The sequence below is a fragment of the Dipodomys spectabilis genome, unplaced genomic scaffold (assembly GCF_019054845.1).
Source record: "Dipodomys spectabilis isolate Male_0828 unplaced genomic scaffold, ASM1905484v1 ptg000231l, whole genome shotgun sequence".
In the NCBI taxonomy this organism is placed as follows: Eukaryota; Metazoa; Chordata; class Mammalia; order Rodentia; family Heteromyidae; genus Dipodomys; species Dipodomys spectabilis.
In genome coordinates, this window is record NW_024870908.1 from 1,481,773 (window position 1) to 1,494,625 (window position 12,853).

Consider the following 12,853-nt stretch of genomic DNA (forward strand, 5'->3'; position numbering starts at 1 on the left):
CGGAGCTCTAAACTAGTCCTAGCTCAGCTGACAAAGCACCGCCAATCTGGGGTGAACCACTAGCCGCGGCCTGAGGACACACAGCGCGTCTTCTGCGGGAAAGGAATCGCACCACGCACCTTCCTAGGCACTCACACCACCCACTCGGCGGCCGGAAGTCACTCGGCCTCCCGGCCACACACAGATGGGGCTGGAGCTTCGGCCCAGTCCCGGGCTCCCGGGCTGCGGCCTTGGAAGGGGTGGCAAGCTTCCTGTCAGCCGCACCCCGGCAGGAGGCCTGGCCCGTGCAGGCAAGGCGAGGGGCTGGTTTTAGCACACCTCTCCGACAAGCTCGCACATTCTCCACTATTCTCTCTAGTCCTGAGGCCGGGATTTTGTGAACAAGAATGCCAAACAAGAGCACGGGGCTGCGTTCAAATCCCAGTTTACCCCCGCTCCCAGCAACTTCTGCGCCTATCTCCATATAAGTAATAAAAAAGCACCATTTTCTGAGGATACATTTTAGGTTGATCACTTAGATATTTTGCAAAGATTATTTCATGCGACCCCTGGCAAAATCTTGTGCTCTCTACCGTTATTTGGACATTTAGACATTTTATACATCAAGACAATCTGACAAAGCTTGTAGCAGCCTTAGGATTTAGCCACGTTTTAGTTCCTCAAAGCTCAAATCTTTCTACTGCAGTTCAGTATATTGCCTCCCTTCTCTAGAATACCACCATTTGCAGGCTTTGTTCTGATCTTTAGACAGATTCATGAGCAGAAGCCAAAACTTTTATGACTTTTTAGTAATTCTACTGGTGAAAGCAGAAGCAAATATAATGATTTTACAGAATTTTAATCTTTTACGAAATAATGTTAATGCTTTATTTAGTGCTTATCCTGTGCTATGATCTAAGTGTTTTTCATATATTATCTTATTTATCTTGCCAGTAGATTGGTGAGGTCAACCTCAGATGGAAAAACTGAGGCATAAAAAAATCAAATATTTGAGCCGGGCACCGGCAGCTCACGTCTGTAATCCCAGCTGCTCAGGAAGCTGAGATCTGAGGATTGCAGTTCAGAGCCAGCCAGGGCAGGAACATCCTGGGACTTATCTCCACTAAACCACCAGAAAACCGGAAGTGGCGCTGTGGCTCAAGTGGTAGAGTGCTCGCCTTGAGCTGAAGAGCTGAGGGACAGCGCCCAGGCACAGAGTTCAAGCCCCACAACCAGAAAAAGGAAAAAAAAATTCTGTCAGAGGTGACCTATTTTGTAAGTGGTGGCCAGGACACCAACACAAGTAGACTCCAGGCTCTACATTCTTAATTACTTTGCAAAAGGAATAATGAAACCAGCAAATACCAACATTCCCTTTCCCAGGATGCTGCTTTTAAGTTCTGAAAATGAAGTCTAATGTCACAGGCTCATCCATTTCTCTCTTTGCTGCTGGTAGTTTCCTTCCCTAAATCCTGTAGTCTCTACAACCCACCCACCTCATGGCTGCCCTGGACGCCCCGCCCCCTCCTGCTGCTGCTGAAGCTGACGTTCAGGTTCCTCCTCTGCCTAGCCCACTGCCTCTGCTGCCCCCCCCCACGACTGGCAGCCACTAACTCAGCCCCATGTCTTTGGACGGAATTAGGGAGGAAGGAAGGAAGCCTTCGTTCTCTCTCATAAGAGAAGCCCAGGGTCATTCACTATTCCTGCTTGTTTCTGAGCCCAGGGCTGGACCACCTTCATTGGCATTTGGTTCTGTTGTTATGTGAGACATTGAACTGCAGATGGTATGTGATTAAGGTCATTTAATAGATGCCTATGATCTGCTTCCACAGTGTGTGTGCGCACTCGAAAATGTTTTACTATGAACAAGACTGCTATACATCACGTCAACTTTCCCACCACCCAAGAAGAGATATTTAATAAGCGTGAGAAAAACTGTATGGCTTAGAGTAGCAGCAATCCAAGAAAGACTTTGGGGAATCAGAACACAAACAGACGTGGCTCAGGGGATCTACACAGAAACTTGGCAGAGCCAATGTATGCTTACAAAGCCGATGAAGAAAAGACACTCTGTGATGACGCTGTGCCTCAATAAGGAAGACGCAGGGCATATTACTAATGGACAAGGCTTCCCTGGTGCCAAACACTCAAAAGCCAAAAATGTAAAGAGCCTGCGGAGAAGCAAGGGCTCTGGAGACCTCGCTCACCATTCCTGCCATGGAGGGGAGAGAAGAGGACATTCCACCTAGCGCTGCTTTGTAGTCTGCGGGTGAATGGTGCTGCGCTCTGAAGCTTCATCCAGAGGTTGTGGGTGGATACATTTGATGTGTGCTGAATACATTTTAGTGGAGTTTGTATTCAAGATTTCTTCCAGGGTGCCATATTTCAAGGAAAATACATATTTTTTTATCTGTATTCTAAATACTACTGAGAAATACTATACCTTTAGATCATTTCTAAATGGGCATAACAAACTATTTTTGTAAAAAAAAAAAAAAAAGGATTTGAGAGGAAGAATTGAAGAAAAATGTTCTGTTTATACAGAGAATAAAAAGGAAATCAAACTATGCTATCTCTGAAATCAGATAATGTACCTTAAAAGAGCTGCACAGTGACACATGCCTGTAATCCAAGCTACTTAGGAAATGGAGGCAAGAGTTTCAAGAGGCTGAGGTCAGCCTGGGCTCTACAGTGAGATCCTACCTCTAAAAACTACACATGTAAGAAAATGTGCACACGCACACGCACACATTGAGGGGAGAGATGCCCTGTGGAGTGGGGTTCACAGCTCTGTGCTCTGTCCTCACACTCTCCGTTCTGTGCACGCTCAGTGGGGGTGTCCTGACGTCCCTGAGTAGAGTGTGCTGGTCTCTCCTCCTGCTCAGAGCAGTGGTACAGATGTGACAGAACCACAGAATATGCCTTATTAGCGTAAAGCCATGCGAGCTCTCTCCCTTTACCCAAGGTTTACAGTTAAGTGAAACCCATCCGCTCCACTCAGTAACTACTCCTATCATCATGCTACAGTGAGGCCCTGGGAGCTTAAATGACTTGTCCATCCGTGGCTTTGAAGAACTGAACAGAAAACTTTTAACCTAGGCGTATGGCTTGAGTCTCCTTGCTTTTCTCAATGAGCTTTGTGAGAGAATTGAGCCCTCTGCCCAAAGGCATTCACTGTACACAACAAATTAACTTCTAAGAATCTAAAATGGTTCATACACTTATTCGTTGGAGAATTGGGAAGTCACTCAAATCACATTTGTAGGATTTCTCTTTCAGAGTCTGGACTGTGAAGAGTATCCCATTGCCCTCTCCCTCCTCCCTGCCCGCTGCTCCTCCCCTTTCAGCCACTCTGTAACCTGGATGGTGTTCAGTACAAGGGGGAGGGAAATGGGTGTGGGGAGGAGGGAGAAGGGAGAGCTCATTCAGGAGGAGACCTTGGTGGCCTTCCTGAAATCCCTCAGTACGGAAGGCAGGGGTGGCAGGCAGCCTCCAGGGTGAAGGAACAGGGAGGGAGAAGCAAGGACAATCACAATTAGTTCTGGAAACAGGGATACTTCCCACAGAGGCTGATAGACCCCACCTATCTAGTAGAACACAAACTGCCATTGAAACAGTGTAACAAAATGGAATGGCTAGATACAAAAATTTAGTTTTGACTTGGGCATACCAGCTCCTATATCCTTTGTGTTTCTGCACATAAAAGCTTTAAATATGTTTGTATGTGTGTGTGAGAGAGACAGAGAGAGACAGAGAGATAGAGACTAGGGATTGAGCTCAGAGGCCTTGTGCTTGCTGGGCAAGGGCTCTGCCACTAGAGCCATACCCTGAGTCTGAAACTTACAGTTCTACGGAAAAAAACAAAAAAACAAAAAACTCCTATCCCTTGTCATTTCAAGCAAAACATTCAGAGAAGTTAAAAGTACAAAACAGTGTCTGCAAAACAGGGAATGCTAAATGTTTTCTATGGCCTAGTGTGCCAGAATTAAAAACCAACACAGAATGGTAATCAGACTTTAACCTGGAAGGCCAAGGTGAAGCATTTTATGGCTTAGATTGACCTCCCTACAGTGATTTACTCTGAATCATCTATCGGGACAAGGGGAAAAGGAGTGGGGGCGGGTGCCTCACAAACAAGGCTATGGGGTGAGAAGCCTGGAAAGGGAAGGACAGGAAGCACATGCAGAGAGAACAGTGTGTTCAAAGATACCAAGTCTCAAGGAAGAACAATGCCTGGGGAGCAGTGGAGCCAGGCTGCTGGGCAGGGTGCAGACAGGCACAGGCAAAGGCTAGTCGGGGTCTGCAGGTTGTGGAGCATCTGGGCTTCCTCCTGAAGACAAGCCTCAGGAAGCCACTGGGAACACACTGGGACTCAGGGAGCGGCCAGGCCGCAGGCTGTGTGTGCAGTGCGGGAGGGTCACTCCGCCTGGGTGGCAGAGATGTTCTCCCCACAGCATGGGTACTATTTTGGTTTTTGGGTTCCAGATAAATACCTTTCCGCTGACTAATCTAGAACCATTTATTTTAAAAAGACCATTTCTCTTCTACATAATACACAAGTGGCTGGGTATTATCTCTTCTCTACTCTGCCTCACTGTTGAGGAGTAAATCCTCTGGTTTTGCTCTCTTTCAAGACAGCATGGCTACACTTGGCTGGAACTCACTGCTCTTAAAAAAAGAGCCACACAGCAACAAATACATCTAGCCAATTAGCAACAAATACATTTAGCTTTCAAGTATTGGCTCATAAATAAAAGAACCAGAGATTCTTAGCAAAAGGGTTAATTTTAAGACTAGGTTAACAAAAGTATAAGGTAACCCTAAAGTATCTTGTGCTAAACATGAACATTAATAGGTTAAAAAGGATATAAAAGAGAAGTAGGTAAAAAGACTCAAAATAAGGGAATCTCATTGTCCACATCTGTGACAATTTGTACATTCAAAACTATAGCAATAATGGATAAGACCATTCCAATTTCAAAAATTAAGGACTCTAAGTCTATAGCAATTCCTTCCTTAGAGAAGGTGGCTATTCTTTTCAGAATGCCAACTGTCAGAGAAAAAAATGTGTCAGAATTAGAAGATCATTTTGCAAGTCACTTTATAATAATTTATTTAAGTGAGAACTGTCAGTGTAACCATGAATATTAGGTGTCTGGAACACAGAATAGTTTCAAGGCACAGTCCACAGATTACTTATTAAAAAGAAGAAAGGCATATTACCTAGAAAAGGAAAGGAGAATATTACCTAGAAAAGGAAAGGAGAATGTCATCTTCACTAAGTGTCCACACAATCTCACCAACAGTGGGTCCAACTGTCACGTTCCTTCTAATGTGATTCATGGAGATGAAGCACCTATGTTTCTCACTGAAAATGTTCAACATGAACTGACCAAGCAAATCCAAACTGGGGTCATCCTATAAAATAACTAGTTGTTCAAAAACACCCAACTGTGAAACACTAAAAACAAACCAGAGCCGGGCGCTGGTGGTTCACGCCTGTCATCCTAGCTACTCAGGAGGCTGAGATCTGAGGATTGTGGTTCAAAGCCAGCCCAGGCAGGAGAGACCGTGAGACTCCTATCTCCAATAAACCACCATAAAACCGGAAGTGGCGCTGTAGCTCAAGTGGTAGAGCGCTCACTTTGAGCTGAAGAGCTGAGGGACAGCGCTCAGGCCCAGAGTTCAAGCCCCACGACCGACAAAAAAATAAAAAATAAAAAAAACCAGAGAACTGAACTACACTAGAAGAACAGCTAACACACTGAGTTAAGTGGATTAGATCCTGGCTTAAAGAAATGATATGGGACATTATCAGAGTGAGTGGAGAAGTAGAAAAATAGGTCAATTAAAAACTATTTTACTGATGGTACTTTTTTTTTTCTTTTGGTCAGTCATGGGGCTTGAACTCTGGGCCTGTGCGCTACCCCTCAGCTCGTCAGCTCAAGGCGAGTGCTCTACCTCTTGAGGCACAGTGCCACTTCTGGTTTTCTAGTAGTTTATTGGAGATAAAGAGTCTCATAGACTTTCCTGCCAGGGCTGGCTTTGAACCATGATTCTCAGATCTCAGCCTCCTGAGTAGCTAGGATTACAGGCGTGAGCCACTGTTACCCGGCTGATAGTACATTTTTCAGGGTGATAAGGATATATGTAGTATATAGGAGAATGTATACTGACATATTTGGGCATGCCTGTAATTTACTCATAATCCTTAAAATTAACAAGCAGCTCTAACTTTGGCAGTTTAAAAAAGTATGCAAAAAGACTACTGTCTTATTATGAGAAGTCATTTAAGAAAAATGCTAATTTATATTGAACAGAAAAGATAGAGTTGATTTACAGAACTAGTAGATTTTTTAACTCTCTTGATGTCAAAGAAAACTTGCCATAAGAGAGTGATCGATTGTAAGCTCTTGATTTTCCTGGAAATAAAAATATATTTGCTTAAAAGATTTAAAAGAACAAAGGGATTATTTGCTCATCTACTGAAAGGATTTTTTAACTTTTATTTCATTTATTTAGCTGAGTACCTTCAATGAGCATATACAGAACACAGAGCACATTTCTGTACTCAAAATCACCGTGATGCCTGCTTGGAAAATGATTTTTTTTCCTAGCATGGCCACATTTTCTGAGAAGAGTGCAAAGTGGGATGCAGTACAAAAAGAAGGTAATGAAGACTGGGATGGATTTGTTTCCATGAATGTCCACGTGAGTACTTCAGTGCACACGTACATATCTATGCACTATCATATATATATATATATACACACACACACATATGTATGTGTACATAGGTTCAACCAGTGCATGCATATGGTATTATATATATATATATATATATGATTATGCGTGCATATATATACACACACACACTCAATCCTGACTATTTTAATGAGGTAGATGGTTAAGCAGAATGTTTTAATCTTTAGAATGTTCTTATTGATTTGACAGTACTGGGGTCTGAGATCAGGATCCTGTGTCCATGTGCTTACTATCAAGTGTTCTAGCCCTTTGACTGCCATTCTTTTTCAGATAGGGTCTACCTTTTGTCTGGAACTGGCATTGGACCCTGATCCTTCAATCCACAGCCTCCCGAGTAGCTGGAATGTCAAGTATAAGCCACATACTTGGCTTCAGGAGACTTTAAAAGAAAAATTATACTGCTGAAGTAAAATCTTACACTTACTTTAGTTTTATATATAGTCATTTATTTTTATTTGCTTTATGCAAAAGAAAAAAGCCACAGACTACCTTAAAAATGTCCTTGTTTGAGCTTTCAATTAAAACCAATCTTTTTGAGGCTGGGAAGGTGGTTCAGTGGTAGAGCGCTTGCCTTGCATGCGAGGCCCTGGGTTCCATTCCTCAGCACCACATAAGCAAAAAGAAAAAAGCCGGAAGTGGCGCTGTGGCTCAAGTGGTAGAGCGCTAGCCTTGAGCTGAAGAGCTGAGGGACAGCGCCCAGGCCCAGAGTTCAGGCCCCACGACTGGACCAAAAAAAAAAAAAAAAAGATAAAACCAATCTTTTCTATTGCACTAGCACTCTGTATCATTTCAGAGCCAAATGTGTCTTTAAAACCTCTTTTTTATTAGCTGGTCTCCTTTACTGTATTAAAACCTCCTCTCAGTTTATAGGTCTTATAAAATTAAGAACCTACCTCATGGGTAAAAGGCCTTTGCCTAATGAGAGGGGGAAACCTCTACCTCCTGGCAAATTAGGGGTTTAACTTGGCTAGCTACCGGTTGGTTGTAGGCTCTTGGTTTGGTGAGGAGAAAACACGTGGACAGAGCCTTGTTAGTAGGTGGATCTGGAGAAATAACTGTTGGTGGTTACATTTTCAAAGAGAGTGAGGGAAAAAAGTGGTATGTTTTTGTAAGAAAATGCAGGATAACAGAGAAGGCCAGAATATGATGTTAGGTATTTAATTATATGATTATAGCCCTTAGAAAAGCAAAAGAATGGGAGAAGAGCACCTTATAAAAAGTGTATTACTTAAAAACAAAAATCTTTTGGAAAAGATTCTGTTGGCACATTTTACTTGCTACAAAGCAAGATCCTATCTCAAAGACTTAAACAAAAAGAAAAGATAGGAATATTACATATTTATGTAAATGGCCAACCATAATTTGATGTAATTCATTCAAGGACTTTCTTATGCATACATATGCTTTCTTTTCTTGAGGTGCATATATGGGGCAGAGGGAGCTGATGGCAGGATGCTTAACCAAATGGTTAGTTGCATTCATGATAAATCCATAGTTTTTTTTTTTGGTCCAGTCGTGGGGCCTGAACTCTGGGCCTGGGCACTGTCCTTCAGCTCTTCAGCTCAAGGCTAGTGCTCTACCACTTGAGCCACAGCGCCACTTCTGGCTTTTTTTTTTCTTTTTGCTTATGTGGTGCTGAGGAATCGAACCCAGGGCCTCAGGCATGCAAGGCAAGCGCTCTACCACTGAGCCACCTTCCCAGCCCCAAATCCATAGTTTTTATTTCTTGTTTATCGCAATATAACAAGATATTCTTGGCAAGAAAATTCCCATTTAACAACATATGAGAAGAAAAACAGAAGCTTTACTTATCTCCTAATGGTTGTGTCACCTAATTGAATCAGTCAGTTCTTTATTAATGAAGTTAGGATTCTGTAAACCAGAGAAACCTTTCATCGTTAATTTTTTTTTGAAGGAAGGAAGGGAGGGAGGGAGGGAGGAAAAAAGGAAGGAAAGGAAAGGAAGAAAGGAAGGAAAGGAAAAAAGGAAGGAAGGAGAGGAAAAAGGAAGGAGGGAAGGAAGGAAAGAAGGAAGGAAGGAAGGAAGAGAGGGAGGGAGGGAGGGAGGAAAGGGGGAGGGAGGAAGGAAGAAAGAAGGAGAAAGGGAGGAAAGAAAAAAGGATAGGAGGAAAGGAAGGAGGGAGGGAAGGAGGGAGGGAGGAAGGAGAGAAAGGAAAAAAGGAAGGGAGGAGGAAAGGAAGAGAGGGAAGAAGGAAGGAAGGAAGGAAGGAAGGGAGGGAGGGAGGAAGGGAGGGAGGACCTTTTAAACAAACGATATTCTGCCTCTAGCTCCCAGTACCAAGAGGTTTTTCTCACAGCTTGCTAGACATTTTGTCAGCTTCACAGGTTCAGGGTTACATGTCTCACTTTGTAACAAACAGTTCATTCACTGACCAAGAAGTACAGAACACTTTGGTGTGCCCTGAAAGGCTGGGTCTGAGTGGATCCAAAAAAAATGGCTTTGCTGTCCCAAGTCTAGTCTGAAAGCTCAGTTATGCGTATCAAGAGTGGATGTGTATTTCTAACCCAGTGTTTTGGCAAATGATAGAAGCAAGCCCTAAACTTCACCTCCTTCCACAAGAAACTTGACAAAATACATGAAGTAACTGCTTTCACACATTGTGAAACAGGTAATAAGGGAGAGAGGTTGCTACTAAGGGAAGGTCAAGGAAGGGAAGGGATGGGAAGGAAGGGCCTTAGCTTTCTGCTTGGAGGCAATACCCAGTCCCCGGGTTTGAGAAGCTGGAAGTTAGAGCAGACAGTCAGTCGGCTTGTGGAGCTTAGGAGACAGAGGAGAGCCAAGGAAGACAGGTAAGCTAGAAGTATAGGGCAGAAACCAGGAGGTCCAGAAACCCACCTAAAGGTATCCTTGATCCTTTGCTGTACTAGGCTATATGTACATGGAGTAAAACATCACAGGGTTGGGAAGAAATAGCCAGGGTCTATAAGCTGAACCACCCGAGTGCATACTGGTTCGAGCTCTCCCCAGCCGGGGTGCAAAGTCCTCTCTGGGCATTCAGCAGACATTCTAAATGGTCAGCCCTGGTTGTGGAAGCACCGTCTCTGGCACGAATGGTACACTAGATCTTTCCTAGGAAAGGTCTTGAGGGCGATCCAAAAGCAACTCAGCTGCGTACCAAATCACAGCACAACATCCTCTAAAGGAAGACAACAAAATAAAATCCAGACCCTCAGCAATGTAACATTCACAGTGGTATATTAGCAAAAACAAAACAAAACAAAACCAAAAACCAACCAACTACACTACTTAACAAGAAGCAGGAAAATGTGACTTGTTTAACAGGAGACAAATAAAAAGGAGGACAAAAACTGGAACTATGAACAGCTATATAGCTATGGAAAAGCATTTTAAAGAAAACATGATCATAATGAGGATGCGGGGGGAGAAATGGACAATACAGAAAAGAACAAAATGGAACTTCTAGACATAAAAACTCTAATATTTAAGATAAACATTTTATTGGGTGGGATCAGCAGTGTATGAGATCTACCTTAGGTAAGACCAGAAAAGTCTTAAAAACAAAAAGTGGAGCTAATAAGACATTACAAAAATTAAAGTGTAATCTTTATAAAAGGCCAAAAAAAAGAAAAGAAAAAGAGGGAACAGAATGGACCAACAAATTCCAGTGTAAGATGAACTTAAACATAACTGTGGTAGGTAACCCCAGTAGTGGCCCCCAGTGATCCCTTCCTTATGGTATTTATGGTCTTAATCCTCTCCCCTTGGATAATGTGTTTCTAATCAATAGAACATGGCAACATTGAGGAAATGCTACAAAAGACTCAGAGTTTTGCTACTGCAGGACAGAGTAGGAGAGACACTTGAACTTAAAGGCACAGGCAGGAACTTCCTGAACACAACAAATTGGAGAGAGAGACTGGACAAATGGGACTACCTTAAAATAAAAAGTTTCTGCACAGACAAAGAAATAGCAACCAAATTAGAAAGACAGCCAACTAATTGGGAAAAAATGTTTACCAGCAAAATATCAGACAAGGGTCTAATATCCATTATATACAGGGAACTTAAGAAACTAACACCTCACAAATCTAACAAACCAACCATGAAATGGGCAAGGGAACTAAAGAGAGACTTCTCAGAAGAAGATATAAATGGCAAAGAAACAGATGAGGAAATGTTCATCATCCCTGGCTATAAAGGAAATGCAAATAAAAACAACACTGAGATAACACCTTACCCCAGTCAGAATGGCTCACATCGCTGGAGGGGATGTGGAGAAAGAGGAACCCTACTGCCTTGCTGGTGGGAATGTATACTAATACAACCACTTTGGAAAACAGTCTTGAGATACCTCAGACCTCCCTTATGACCCAGCCATACCACTCCTAGGCATATATCCTGAGCAACAGGAACCAGTATACAGACACATGCACCTCCACGTTTACTGCAGCCAAGATTTGGAAACAACCCAGATGCCCCACTACTGATGAGTGGATCCAAAAATTGTGGTACCTATACACAATGGAATATTATGCAGCCATTAGAAAGGACAAAATAATGGCATTTGCAGGGAAATGGTTGGAACTAGAGCAGATTATTTTGAGGAAGTAAGCCAAAAACAAAGAGACAAACAGCACATGGTCTCCCTGATATGTGGATGCTAAAGGCAAAATACAAGAAGATATGGCAAACAGGACTCAAGAAACAAAGGACAGCCACCCATTTTGTCATATCATTGCTAAATGACTCCATGTTCTGGACCATATATGTGGTAGCTATACGCACGCAACAGAGGGAAGCCGGAGGAGGAACAGAATAAGTGGGAACAGCCCACACTAAGCAAAAGGAAAGAAATGTAAACATCACCTGATGTGGAAAAAATAACTTGTAATGTTAAAGCTCATAGAATTCAAACTGTATGATACTGACAATTTACCTTGTGAAAATTAAAATGTGTTTGTGACTCTAAGTATCACTATTCCACAATACTGTGAAATTTATATAATCACCTAATCTCAAAGAAAAAAAAGTGAGAGAAGGGATGACAATGCTGTCAGACACTATGTACTCATATACTGTTTTGTAGAATGGCAAGTTTTTTTTTTTGTCGGTCGTAGGGCTTGAACTCTGTGCCTGGGCGCTGTCCCTCAGCTCTTCAGCTCAAGGCAAGCACTCTACCACTTGAGCCACAGCGCCAGTTCTGGTTTTCTAGTGGTTTATTGGAGATAAGAGTCTCACGGAGTTTCCTGCCCGGGCTGGCTTTGAACCGTGATTCTCAGAGCTCAGCCTCCTGTGTAGCTGGGGTTACAGGCGTGAGCCACTGGCGCCCGGCTAGAATGGGAATTTCTTTGTACAACTACTTAAAGATAATAAAAGTAAAAAAAAAAAAAAAGACTCAGTTTTGCCTTGTGAGGCTACTTGACACAGGCTTTAAACAAGCTGGCATGCTGGGGACACCCAGGTGAGGGCCGCCAACAGCAGCCAGCAAGGAACTGATGCCTGCAGGCCTCACAAACAGCATCTTGCTAAGAATAGTATAAGTAAGCTTAGAAGCGGCCCCTTTTCCAGCTCAGCCCTGGCTGACACCATCTCCGGCTCCCAAGAGACCCTGAGGCAGAGGCAACCAGCTAAGCATGCCTGCACCCTGACCCACAGAAACAGAGCTGAGAAGAAACATGTGCTGTGGTACTAAGCTGCTGAGGTTTCAAGCAACTTGTTTCATAGTAATAGTTCAGCAATACATCAGACATATTCCCTTCAATGTTACTGTTGAAACACAGCAATAAGATTATCAGGTTACAATTTCAAAAAGAGAGATCTAGCTATATGCTATATATAGATATAGATATCTAGATATAGATATATATGCTATAAGTAAACCATTTTATAAGCTACAGATGAGTTGAGGGCAAAACCATGGAAGATGGTAGCTCACATCAGGCTAGACGAAGAAATCCAGAATGGCTGTATTAGTATGAGAAAGTCGACTTCAGAGGGACCATTACCAAGAAGGGAAGAAGGCTCGATAATGTGAAGGGATCAGTTCATCAAGGACTTGCATCAAAGCCTCAAAACACATGAAACAGAAGACATACTGAAGTAGAAATGAACACATTAGGCTGGGTGC

At 42.9% G+C, this 12,853-nt stretch overlaps 1 protein-coding gene across 1 annotated transcript in view; it reads right to left on the reverse strand.

Moving 5' to 3' along the window:
• The window catches only part of Mrtfb (myocardin related transcription factor B), a 127,020-nt gene that overhangs the window by 49,356 nt on the left and 64,811 nt on the right, over positions 1-12,853 (reverse strand). The gene's annotated exons all lie outside the window — the stretch shown is intronic.